Below are 14,173 nucleotides of genomic sequence, written 5' to 3'. Positions count from 1 at the left end.
CAGCTCAACCATACGCTGGAGCATACTGGTTTGATCCTCCAGCAGCCTCAGCAGTGAATCCTGCCTCCTCTCATCACGCTGCCGTCACCTTTGAGCTTCAGCCCTCTCTTCAGCCCGCTACTTACTCTCTTCAGCCTGCCACCTCTCCTCCCAGTCATTTTGTGCTTTCCTGCACTCTGACATTATTTGCCTCCACGCATTCGTCTGTGCTCTGTCTTTGTGGGAGGACAGCATGAGCTCAGAGAGCATTTCATCACGAGTGCATTTTCTTTCCTTTCTAATCTTCACTAGCCTCTGGGAAGGAGAAGATCCTGTGATCATTGAAACACATGCAGCTGGTGGAGAAAAAAAAAGGGACAGCGGTATTTAAAAAGACACATTTTATAAAACAGTGGCTACACTCTTTCCGGGTAAACCTTGCTGTTAACATTACATACATAGCACATGTGCTTTCGTTACAAGGTTGCATTTTGCCTCCCCCCACCGCGTGGCTAGCCCCTCCCCCACCCCATGGCTAACAGCGGGGAACATTTCTGTTCAGCCACAGGCAAACAGCCCAGCAGGAACGGGCACCTCTAAGTGTCCCCTGAAGAAAAGCACCCTATTTCAACCAGGTGACCATGAATGATATCTCACTCTCCTGAGGATAACACAGAGAGATAAAGAACGGATGTTGTTTGAAAGCCAGCAAACATACACTGCAATGCTTTGTTGTACAATGATTCCCGAGTACATGTTACTGGCCTGGAGTGGTAAAGTGTCGTACCATGGAGGACGCAATAAGGCTGCCCTCCCCAGAAACCTTTTGCAAAGACTTTGGGAGTACATCCAGGAGAGCTGCGAATGCCAGGGCAAATTAATCCTTTCACATGCTTGCTTTTAAACCATGTATAGTATTTTAAAAGGTACACTCACCGGAGGTCCCTTCTCCACCTGCCGGGTCCAGGAGGCAGCCTTGGGTGGGTTCGGGGGGGTACTGGCTCCAGGTCTAGAGTGAGAAACAGTTCCTGGCTGTCAGGAAAGCTGGTTTCTCCGCTTGCTTGCTGTGAGCTATCTTCTTCATCCCCAAAACCTGCTTCCGTGTTGCCTCCATCTCCATTGAAGGAGTCAAACAACACGGCTGGGGTAGTGGTGGCTGAACCCCCTAAAATGGCATGCAGCTCATCCTAGAAGCGGCATGTTTGGGGGTCTGACCCGGAGCGGCCGTTCGCCTCTCTGGTTTTCTGGGAGGCTTGCCTCAGCTCCTTAAGTTTCATGCGGCACTGCTTCGGGTCCCTGTTATGGCCTCTGTCCTTCATGCCCTGGGAGATTTTGACAAAGGTTTTGGCATTTCGAAAACTGGAACGGAGTTCTGATAGCACGGATTCCTCTCCCCACACAGCGATCAGATCCCGTACCTCCCGTTCAGTCCATGCTGGAGCTCTTTTGCGATTCTGGGACTCCATCATGGTCACCTCTGCTGATGAGCTCTGCATGGTCACCTGCAGCTTGCCACGCTGGCCAAACAGGAAATGAGATTCAAAAGTTCGCGGTTCTTTTCCTGTCTACCTGGCCAGTGCATCTGAGTTGAGAGTGCTGTCCAGAGCGGTCACAATGGAGCACTCTGGGATAGCTCCTGGAGGCCAATACCGTCGAATTGTGTCCACAGTACCCCAAATTTGACCTGGCAAGGCCGATTTAAGCGCTAATCCACTTGTCAGGGGTGGAGTAAGGAAATCGATTTTAAGAGCCCTTTAAATCGAAATAAAGGGCGGACGGGTGCAGGTTTACATTGATTTAACGCTGCTAAATTCGACCTAAAGTCCTAGTGTAGACCAGGGCTAAGTGTGACTGAAAGTAAATGGGATTTAGACTCCTAAATCACTTAGGCAGTTGTGAAATTTTTATTCATTGACTTCAACTGAAGATACCAAAATTTGTTTTGGGTCAGTATTTACCTCAAAAGAACAATGATCTGGACATAAAGATAAAATGACTGCTGATAAATCTGTGAACACCACAAAGATTGGTAGAATGGTTAAAAAATGCTCTGACAGTGCACTGATAGAGTAATCTGGATCACATGGTAAACTGGATCAATCTACTAGGAACAAGGAATGCAGGTGACACCTACAGAATAAGACTGTATCCTGGAAGGCGATTATCAGGGGGTAGCCATGTTAGTCTGTATCCACAAAAACAACAAGGAGTCTGGTGGCATTTTAAAGACTAACAGATTTATTTGAGCATAAGCTTTTGTGGGTAAAAACCCCACTTCTTCAGATGCATGGAGTGAAAGTTACAGATGCAGACATAAATATACTGACACATGAAGAGAAGGGAGTTACCTCACACGTGGAGAACCAGTGCTGACAGGGCCAATTCAATCAGGGTGGATGTAGTCCACTCCCAAGAATAGATGAGGAGGTGTCAATTCCAAGAGAGGCAAAACTGCTTCTCTAATGAGCCAGCCACTCCCAGTCCTTATTCAAGCCCAAATTAATGGTGTTAAATTTGCAAATGAATTTTAGTTCTGCTGCTTCTCTTTGAAGTCTGTTTCTGAAGTTTTGTTCAAGTATAGCTACTTTTAAATCCGCTATAGAATGTCCAGGAAGATTGAAGTGTTCTCCCACTGGCTTTTGTATATTACCATTCCTGCTGTCCAATTTGTGTCCATTTATCCTTTACATAGGAACTGTCCGGTTTGGCCAATGTACATGGCAGAGGGGCATTGCTGGCACATGATAGCATATATAACATTAGTAGACGTGCAGGTGAATGAGCCTCTGATGGTGTTGCTAGAGTAGATATGGGGACACAGTAGGCAACGAGGTTTGCTACAGGGATTGATTCCTGGGTTAGTGTTTCTGTGGTGTGGTGTGCAGTTGTTGGTGACTATTTGCTTCAGATTGGGGGGGCTATCTGTAAGCAAGGACTGGCCTGTCTCCCAAGGTCTGGGAGAGTGAGGGATCATTTTCCAGGATAGGTTGTAGATCATTGATAATGTGCTGGAGAGGTTTTAGCTGGGGGCTGTACGTGATGGCCAGTGGTAGTCTGTTATTTTCCTTATGGGGCCTGTACTGTAGTAGGTGATTTCTGGGTACCCATTTTGCTCTGTTAATCTGTTTCCTCACCTCCCCAGGTGGGTATTGTAGTTCCCTTTCTTTTCATCTCTCTCTTATCCAATCTATCTACCCCTCTTTCCTTCATGAAACTCTCATAATGATTACAGTAATTCATGATTGCTCACACTGGACATGGTAAACTTGGTTGGACGGGCCACCAGGGGTGTACTTACACTCCAAATAACCCAGAAAAGAAACCCGTGAGGGTTTTGAAAATAGCCAAATGCCTTCTCATCGAATTAGTGATGCTCATGAATGGATGAACGAGATTTCCACTGTCCCTACCTACTATCTAGCGAAACTACAGCCAAGGGAACGGGCTTGGCAGAATCAACAGGGAAAGAAGACCCTGTTGAGCTTGACTCTAGTCTGGCACTGAAGAGACATGAGGTGTATGTAAGTGGGGGAATAGTACCGCTATTGGGGGGAACTTTCCTGGCTTCTGCACTACCCCAGTGAAGTGGGCTAGCCAAAGGATCTGAGCCCTCGCTTCCACTTCCTTTACCCAGTGGCCTCCCTGCCCTTGAGGACTCCCCTTCCACTCTCCTGTCTGGCAGAGTCCTCGTAACCCCAACAAAGCTGGGCCCAGCATTCCTGGGGGGGCTCAACCCCCAACCCTGCTGTGGTCACCTAGGACAGGGGCTAGGGTGTCCCCTGCGGGGTACTTTCTCTGCACTGGGCACTTCTCTGACCCACTGACCATTACATACAAGTTAAAGCAAATGCACGTTATTTAATCAACAATTTTAAGAAGAATAAGGAAAAATGGAAAAGGTTAAAGGAAACACATCAACCCGCTCTGTGGCAGGGAACATCACAAACAGTGTCTCTGGAACATCAGGGCAGTTCAGAGTCTGTTCCTTGCAAGTCCCAGGCCTCCTTCTCAGGCCCTGGCTGTGCTGCAGGGATGCTGCGGGTTGGACACTTGCTCTGGTGGTGGCCACACACTCTCAGGCTCTAAGCGGTAGGACCCTTCTTCCCAGTGTCGCCCCCACCCTGTCAGTGTTACGATCCAAGCCTGGCCTGCAGAGCCTCTTGGCTGAGGCATCTCCCTGTGCTGGGCCCACTGCCCAGGGTCCCCCTCGCTCTCCCCAGCTGCTCACAGCACCCAGCTCTGGACTGCTCCAGCCCCAGCTCCACCACTCTGTCTCAACACTGCTGCTGCTCTGCCTCCAGCTCCCTGGGCTGCTTCTCTGGCCCCTCTGCCTCTGGTTGCTACAGCTCTGCTCCCAGGACAGGTCTGCTCTGCAGGCTGCTTCTGTGACTCTGCTCCCAGCACTGACCTGCTTTGTGGGCTGCTTTTCTGGCCCCTTTGGCTCTGGTTGCTGCAGCTCTCCTCCCAGGGCAAGTCTGCTCTCTCTGGGCTGTGCCTCTGGCTTTGGGGCTGCAGCTCTGCTCCCAGGACAGGGTCTGCTCTCTCTGGATCTGGCACAGCTCTGCTCCCCAGCTCAGCTTGGACCCCTGCTTTCTCCTTAGCTGGGCTCCACTCTGTCTGACCCAGGCAATTCCAGCTGGCCTCCTGACTCCCTGATTAGCCTACCTGCCCTGTCATTCAGGCTGACCTGGAGCATTGGCCTCTCCCCATTGTTCCTGGGGGCTGTCAGTCTCAGTGTCCTGATTCCCCATCGACCCTTCCCCCTTTTTAGTACTGGGAGCTAGCAACTAAAACACCCCCACTGAATATTAGTAAGGGGGCAACAGTCCCCTTACATGTAGAATAAGTGAGAGGCCTCTGGGGCACCAGTGAAATACCACTATTCTTATCTTTTTTTCACTTACCTTGTGAGGTGGGGGGGAGTCCCAAGGGGCTCTTGCTTCTGGCTCCAAGCGCCCAGTGCATGCCAGGTACAACTCGCTCCAGGGACAGTGTCGGGGGGGAGTTTGACTGGTGCGGTACACCTGTCAAACAGTAATGCAGGTGTCCTAAGGTAAGCTCAGGGACGACAGAAACCTCCCGTGGAGCAGAAGGGCAAAAGCTCGCTTGATGTTGATTTTTCGTATGAATAAAAGGGCCTCACGATCCTTCTGACTTTTTGGGTTTTAAGCAGGAGGTGTCAGAAAAGTTCTCACAGGGATAACTGGCTTGTGGCAGCCAAGAGTTCATAGCAACGTCGCTTTTTAATCCTTCAATGTTGGCTCTTCCTATCATTGTGAAGTAGAATGCACCAAGTGTTGGATTGTTCACCCACTACTAGGGAATGTGAGCTTGGTTTAGACTGTCATGAGAGAGATTAATTTTACCGTACTGGTGATGATTTGTTGCAGTAGTAATCCTGCTCAATACAAAAAGAACCGCAAGTTCATGCATTTGGTGTATGTGCTTGGCCAAGAAGCCAATGGGACAAAGCTACCATCTGTGGGATTATGACTGAACACCTCTAAGTCAGAAACCCCCCTAAATGTAATGATACAGCAGTGCCGTGGAGCCTTGGTTGGCCCAGGATAGCTGCCCCGCTCTGGGGGTAGGGTTCAGTGAGGAGAGTCATTCATGTTGAGACCGGAGTGCAGACAGAAGGGAACCGCCTCTGACCTGTTGCGCACCACATATTTGTGGGGACCTGGTGCTAAACCATTCATAGATGACCTGATTCTGGATCAGGGTTTCAGGCATAGCAGAGCAGCTACCTCGCTGCAAGTTATTGGAAGTCAGCCTTTGACACAAGACTGTCTCTTTTCCCAACTCTCCCCTAATATGTCCATATGGCTGAAATAATCACTGATGGATTCTGGTCTTCACTTTCAGGTCCTCTTCAAAAATTTTTAGGTACTTTATGAATAATTAATCAGATAGTATACAGCTCTTTAATCTGGCAGCAGAGGTATTACAAGATTCAGTGGTGGGAAGGTAGAATTTTTCTAGTTTCAATTCTAAAAGTGCTAATATTTTAGCTTAGCCATTGGAACAATATCATTAGATGCGGTAAATTCTCCCATCACCTGAATTTTAAAACAAGATAATATCTTTTGAAATGATATACTCTAATTCAATTGTAATGAAGGCGTTATTGGGTAAAATTCTATTACCTGAGCTATGCAGAAAGTCATAGCAGATAGTCATAATAGTCATTTCTGGCCTTAAAATCCATGGCTTAAATCCTGACTCCATTGAGGTCAGTGGAAAGTTTGCCATTGACTTCAATGGGGCCAGGATTTCACATAGTGAATCTATGAATTCCTCCTACGGCACACTTCTGACTTTCTAGTTCCCTATTCTACCACCTGCTCTTTGGGCCTGATTATCTGGTGCTTTGCACTGCACAAAAGGAGGTGTTATCATCAAGACAGAATAGTGCTGACACCCTCTAATACATTTTTACATGGGTAAAGCAATGGAGAACCAGACTACTATTTTTTTGTGCAAAGACCATCTGTCCCATGTTCTCTCTTCTTGGGCTTCAGATTTGAGAAATTCATTGCATTACTCACAATTTTAAACAAAAGATAGTTCACTCAGCTCTTTACTATGGTATTCTGGAAAGACATCTCCAGCCTCTTGCTTTGTTGCTCCTTCATCATTCAGTGGCATCTAAGTATATTAAATGCCTATAAGATGTGTGAATAGTGAGATAGTACTCCGTTAAGACTTAATTTATAAATTAACAATTATCTATATATTCTTTACCTATTTCCAAACTATTTAAAAATATGTACAGAGTGGTCTTTCAGAGATGGTGTTAATTTAAAGTAAACATTTTCCCTTAGCTTTTCTGGGTGGACACAGCCCCTGGTTCTAACAAAGGCTTCACATATTTCTATGCTGTAAAACAGAGGTTAGATTAAAACATAACTCTTGCTAGAAGGTTGCAGAGAAACATGACTTAGAATTTAGAATGGTGACACACAAGAACCCAAAACCACAAAGAGACAAAATGGGCTCCTCCTTAAAACGGTCATAACTCAACCCACCTTACTCTAGGTAGGCTCTTTCCAGATTGAGTTTGATTGCACACTTCTCTACAGAATCCCTTCCCTAAAAAGCAGAACCAGGAAAATCCTAGATAACTTAATGATTACAATTTTAACAGTTTTCAGTATACTACGACATACAAAACTATTAAAACTCAGAACACAGTCACAGCATTTACATTTTCCCAGATAATAATAGTTATGATTTCCTTAACTGTAATAGCAGTATTACATGAGTTTTGGACCTACTTTAATTCCAGTAACTCTTGTAAGAAAGCAAATTTGGAATCAAGTCATCCATAAGTTTAATATGAAGAAGGTCCTAACCTCTTTTCACTCTTGGCACCATCCTGGGTCACTGTTTTTGAGGGGGGAGTTCTCAACAGATCGGGGGGCTAATATCTGATCTCCCAGACTGATGTACTGATAGACTGATGTACAGCTGGTTGGCATACACGTTTGATATGTGTTCTTTAACAGCCTTAATTAATTATGTGATTTCTCCCCCCACCCCTCCCCAATAAAATAAAATAAAACATACCTCTTTTCTAGTTTATTATTCACTTAAGACCTGATCTGAAATCCATGGTAGTTAAAGGAAAAAGACTCCAACTTCAATGGATCAGGCCCAGTGACAACAATCCTGCACTGAATTCCAGTCTGTGTACCCCTGTGTGGAGCTGCACTGAACTGTGCATCATGAATTGTGTTGTGAAGGCTAAGACTATAATGGTGTTCAAAAAAGAACTAGATAAGTTAATGGAGGACAGGTCCATCAATGGTTATTAGCCAGGATGGGCAGAAGCTGGGAATGAGCGACAGGGGATGGATCACACAATAACTGCATGTTCTGTTCATTCCATTTGAAGCACCTAGCATTGGCCACTGCTGGAAGACAGGATACTGGGCTAGATGCACCATTGGTCTGACCCAGTATTGCCGTTCTTAGAGATCCACTCACACAGAGCCACATTGAATTTCTATCTGTGCAAAGCTCTGTGCAGGATCTGGTCTGGACGTCAAATAGTCATAAAAAACTTATAGCTGAATTGAATACCAAATAAATAGTGTGAATAGCAACATAATGAATGAGCATTGCCATAAATAATTCAACTTTTTTTCTGAAAGAGCCAATACTGATTGAATAATTCATTCATCCAATACTGAAGCTGTTTGAATAAAAATATTAATTGGATAAACTATTTGGCAAAATATCTCAAAATTTAGCAATCGGTAAATAATTTTTGAGCAGCTCTACCAACCAAATGACCTCATTAACAGAGCCAAGGAAATATCAAAAATGAATGTGCAAATACTCATTCATTTATATAAATTATTCACTCCAATCTACTTATATACACACACACTCTGTATTTGCTTGCATTTGAACAGGTGCAGCACTGTACTTTGAGAGATGGCACCTAATAGTTATTTTTAATATTCCAGTGCTGCATTTCAGGTTCCAACTGAGATTCAAAGTCCAGTTGTGCTAGGAAATGTATAAACACATAGGAAGAGCCAGCCCCTGCACCAAAAAGCTTACAGTGTACGTAGACAAGACAGACAAAAGCTTGGGAGGGAATAAGAGGCAGAAGAACTGGGACTATAATTCTCATTTCTCCTGAGCGCCACACTCGTTCCCTATCTATTGAATGATACTAGTTTTCCTTCTCCCTACTCTCTCTGGAGTGCTTTGTACTTCATGTATCAGGAGGAAACAGTTCTTGTGCTTCTGAGTGCGGAGATGCTGAAGATGCCTGAACCTTGCACAAGGTGGTGGCATGCAAGGGGAATTCTTCTTGAATCCTTCCTTCAAGATTCTCTACCACACCATCAAGGATGAGGTATGTTAAAGTATCCCTCTATCCCTTGCTGCTCAGTATTTCAGCACTGGTTTATCCTTTGAGTGACATTTCTGAAGGCATCGTTAGAGATAAATTACCCTCCAAATTACCCTCCACAGTAAATTAACATCTTTTAAAACCATTAATTTAAAACTTTTAACTCACCTTTGAAATTTTTACAATCTCACATGAAAGTGTGCTTTCATGTGTACTCGGTCATGCTTTATCTACATTTGCCTCTGCCTTTTTCATTGGTTTATTTAACTTTAAAAACTGAATAAGGACTTTAAGATAAAGCTACTCAAGCAAAACTAAAGCTTTGCCCAGGGAATGAGTAAGAACCCCTGGTTACATTCTTGGGGGGAGCATCCTGTAACTCCCATATTCCTCATCTGTATATAACTGATATTGCATATAAAGTGTGCCAGGTGAGGTATCAAGGAAAAGGTTATGATCAGCTGAAAGTTGGTGTTCTATCTAAAATATGTATATCCTTAGTGAAGTTATGAGATTGTGTTGTTTGGTTGTCACTAAAACATACTGTAAGCTGGGGAATCGGCCAGATATTAGCTCCCTGGAGACAACAGCAAGGAAAGTAATCCACGCCCAGGGCAGATGTCAAATAACCCATCAACAGCCATTGTCCACTAAGGGAGCTACAATTCAGTGACTTACCTGAATGAGGCCACACCAGGAAAATTGCTCAACCTTGCCTGGGGACTCAGCAATGCCCACCAGACATGCTTGGACTTGTTTTCTTCAGGCACATGGACTGAGGATATAAAACTGAACACAGCGGTCCCATGTTTGGCCTTTCTCCTTCCCCAATCTATGCTGCAAGCAACAAAGACACTCAGAAGAAGACTGAAGACTCCAACAGGAGGCTGGCCCAGGTTTAAGGGACAAACATGTATATTAAGTGAGGACTGCAATATCCAGTGGGGTGAGGAAAAACTGCTTAATCTAGACGTTACCCAGTCTAATAGAGTTGAAAGTTTAGACTGCATACTTATTTTATTTAATTTTGGTAAGCACTCTGACTTTTTGCCTCTTTTGTAGCCAATTTTTTTTACTGTTTATCTTTACCAGTGAGTTTGCCTGAAGTGTGGTAAATTTACTCAGGTTTTACGAAGGCTGGTGCATAGGCACAGACTCCGTGGGTGCTCTGGGGCTGGAGCACCCATGGGGAAAAATTAGTAGGTGCTCTGCACCCACCGGCAGCCAAGGTCCCCCCCCTCCTCACCTCCTTCTCCCCCCCAACAGGGTGTCATGTCCCCGCTTCTCCCTCTCCCTCCAAGCGATTCCCCCCCTCCACCGCTGCCTAACAGCTGTTTGGCAGCACTTAGGACTTTCCAGGAGGGAGGGAGAGGAGGTGGAGAAGAGGCGAGGAAGGGGGTGGAATGGGGGCAGGAAGCAGGGAGGGCTGGGGTGGGAAAAGGTAGGGTGGGGACGGGACTTTGGGGAAGGGGCGGAATGGGGGTGGGGCAAGGGCAGTGCAGGGTTGGAAAGAAGCGGGAATGGAGTGGGATTTGAGCACCTACCGTGCAGAGAGGAAGTCACTGCCTATGGGCTGGTGTATATCCGCTTTCCATTGATGAAGTGGTGAAGTAATTGATAGTAGATTTGCACTAATCATCTTGAGCAGTCCAAGTATATTCCTGAGGTACAAGGCTGGGGGGGGGAGGGGAGTAGGTGGAATTGGCTGGTGCTTGTTTCTGTGTAATTCGTGAGTGGCTCTGGGAGCATTCATGCCATCTAGCTGGGTATGGGGCTCCACATGTGGGTCTGCTGAGTGATACTCCTGGAGAGGTTTGATGCTTGTCACTAGCAAAGCATTGTGAGAGACAGCCCGGGCTGGAGAGTTGAGGGGGCACAATGGTCCCACAATCTCAGGCTGCAACCTGAGGTTCCCGTCACACCCCTAACCTAAGCTTCTCTGGCCTAGTCATACTAAAAATTACTGCTGACAGTCATGTTGGTTAGGAGCAACATAGGTGTGCCAGCAAAAATCCTAGTGTAGACAGTTATACTGGCAAAAAACGTCATTTGGCTGGTACACCTTGTTTTGTTTGGACTGTTAGATAAATCACATCAGCAAAGAGTTCTTTTGTCAGCATGTCCATTTGGAAGGCTCTAGTTTATTGGCAGAGTTCTCGTGGCCTCTATTTCAGTTTTTATACTATACACCAATGAGATCTGAGCTCCTAAGTGTGAGCAGCAGTGCACTGTTTCAGGCAACATTCGCTAAAGGGAACATGTTGCACCAATTCTGTAGGGAATGCATTGCTTTCTTATTTCCTAATTGGTAAAATTTAACATGTCCAACCTCTTCTTTGCTTCTATTTTTCAGGCCAAGTTACAGGTTTGTAAAAGGCTACTGATAGACTTGGTTGAGAATTTTTTAACAAGGTGTTTTTCACAGAAAAATGTTGATTAGTTAAAAAAAATCGAATCATTTTGAGGGAAAGGGTCAGTTCTGACAAATTTCTGAACTTGAATTTTTTTCTCAAAATGGTCAGTGTCCTGTTTTTACATTTTCAAAATAAAAAAATCTAGGTTTGAAATGAAAAGTTGCTTCAAAATGTAAGCTAATTAGAATAAAAAAGTGGTCAAAATTTAAATGAAACGTTTCAAATGAGTTCATGCAAAAATTTTCAGACTATTAGTGTGAAATTGTTCAAGATTTCAACTTTTTGTTCCATTCAGGACAAACCTGAATCAAAATTGAAATGTCAAATTTTGCTGGGGCGGGAAAACTATTTCTCACCCCCACTCTAGCTACTGAACCTAACACCCATATACCTTGAGTTCAACTATGTATCCCAGAAGACTGCCTGATTATCTGAATCTATTTCTGCAGCAGGGGAAGACCATCCAATCTGAGAATTAAGGCAAACTGGGCTTTGTCTTCTTATCCAGCCCCATCTATCCCCATAAGAACCAAGGACTGCACAAGAATTGAACCATTTCTTAGGTTTGAAATGGACAATCACCCACCTATTAGCAGTCCATAAAAAGAACTTTTCTATTCTCCTGTCTTCTTGTCTCCATTTATCTGCCTGAGTTTTGTCAAACCAATATCTCCAAAGTTTAATACCTTGTACACAACTGAAGGATTTGTGTTATAATGTAGTTAACTTTGTTTCATAAGAGTTTTAAATCTGGTTCTGTAATCTGAAGTTTTCCCATCATGTCTAAAGTAAATAAAGAGAGGGTCAGGTTGTCAACCTCTGTTGCTTTTACACCAATTCACAAAACAGAGTCAGGAAGCTACAGTTTAAATATACAACTGGAGATTTCCCCTTGCAGTGAGGAATCCCAATGTAGTGCAAAGCCACTGTATCTTATTCTATGCAACCTACTCTTAGAGCCCTGACAAGGGGGATATCTGAGATGGGGAACAGATGCCCCCTGGATCATAGCAGTATAACACCATTTCTGTTGTCCAGACTTATGTCCTGCACCAAAATAGTCAAACCTGATGATCTGACCTTGAAGGTTTAATATCTTGTGTGTAATTAAGGAGTTAAACTGGAAACCATGAGGAACGAACCCCAAAGCTCTCAGCAATAGATATAGGCTGCACTAAATTACATCCAATAGATTCATAAACCACAACAGCATCTTTGCCTTAAGTAAATAGTAATGGGTACTATACTATTTAGCAAAGGGGGGGCATTTATCTCCTTTTATTTCCATTGTAACAGTGTTTGACTCTCATTTTCCTGTGAAACAGAAGACATTGTTGGGCTGTGTTTCTGACTTTCACACTAAAAAGGAATAAAAGGAGTTTTTTTCTTGTTTGGTATTTGAGCACAAACAGCTTGCTCTCCTGAGGGAGATCATCACTGGCCCCAAACACATTAATAGCTTTGACAGTTACTATAGAACAACTATCTGCAGTTGACAGGTTGCTCACTCTCACTAATGGTTGCACTGGTGACCAGTTTTAGCAGAGTATTAAACTGAATGAGGAGTCTGGGGACCCCAGTGGCTTCTCCTTTTATGCTTCAAGTATTTGTAGTCAGGGTGGTGATAGTACAGCTAGGAAAACTAAATCTGGCAAATGGAAAATATGGCTTCCCTAGTGGTACTGACAAGATTAGCCGCAGGTTCTTTTCAGAGTTTATTACTGTATTTTGTTTCATTTTTATTTCCATCACTCAACATTCAGGCCGTTCACCTTGCATGCAGTGTATTCCCCTCATAGTGTTGTTAGACTGCAGCCAGCACAATTTACCAGCTGCATTATTTTTGGGCTGCAGGCTCACTTCCAGAAGTATACATCAGTTACTGTCACAGTCCTGAGCATATGTTTCTAGAGAAAGAGGGGGTATAATGGGGTTCACTCACCACAAGGAGCACTTTCTTATGGCAATGTTTGAGGATTAGCTCTACTCAGGCCTGATGCCCCCTTCATCACACCATGGCAACTATAGATTTTAAGGTCAGAAGGGACCATCATGATGATCTAGTCTGACCTCCTGCACGTTGCATATAACAGAATTTCACTCACCCTCTCCAGTACTTCATGGGTCAGTTCCTTTAATATTCTTTGATGAAGATTATCTGGGCCCCTTGATTCAGTCCCATTAAGATGTTTGAGTTTGTCTTCCACCTTAGATGTGGTAATTTCTACCTTCAGATCCTCATTCCCATAGCTACCCTCTCACAACTTCTAAAATCTTCTTTAGCCTTATTAAAAACTGAGGCAAAGTATTTTTTTAGGTGTTGGGCCATACCAAGATTATCTTTAATCTCTACCCCATCCTCAGTGCTAAGAGGTCCCACTTCTTTCCTTGTTTTATTTTTACTTATATGGCTGTAGAACCTTTTACTATTTATTTTAATTCCTTTTGCAAGGTCCAACTCCGCTTGTTTTTTGGCATCTCACTTTATCCCTATACTTTCTGACCTCCAAGTGGTAGCTTTCCTTGCTGATCCATTCCACCATACCATAACTTGTAGGCTTTTTGCTTTCTCTTAATAATCTGTTTGACATGCTTGCTCATCCAGCTTGATCTGCAACCCTTCCCTACAAATTTCGTCCCCTTTCTTGGGATGCAGGTTTCTGATACTTTAAGTCAAAGTTGCAGAAACTAATTACAAACCTCCTTCACATTCAGATCCCCGAGTTCTTCAGTCCACTTCCCTAACTAATTCCCTTATTTTTTTTAGTTAGCCCTTTTGAAAAAAGGATCCTAGTTGTAGATTTATTTTTGTTTCTTCCATTTAATTTAAATGGAATTGGCTCAAGATCCCTTGAGCCAAGGTTGTCCCCTACAACTAGTTCTTCTATGAGGTCCTCACTGCTCACCA

The 14,173-nt window shown here is 44.2% G+C and overlaps 1 pseudogene; it reads left to right on the top strand.

The window, feature by feature from the left end:
• The first annotated feature begins 3,429 nt into the window (after positions 1 to 3,429).
• LOC144264457 (28S ribosomal RNA) lies at positions 3,430 to 5,772 on the top strand (annotated as a pseudogene).
• The last annotated feature ends 8,401 nt before the right edge of the window (positions 5,773 to 14,173 follow it).

Source organism: Eretmochelys imbricata, chromosome 4 (genome assembly GCF_965152235.1).
Source record: "Eretmochelys imbricata isolate rEreImb1 chromosome 4, rEreImb1.hap1, whole genome shotgun sequence".
NCBI lineage: Eukaryota > Metazoa > Chordata > Testudines > Cheloniidae > Eretmochelys > Eretmochelys imbricata.
The sequence above is the reverse complement of the archived record's forward strand: the minus strand, read 5'-3'. Positions and strand labels throughout refer to the sequence as shown.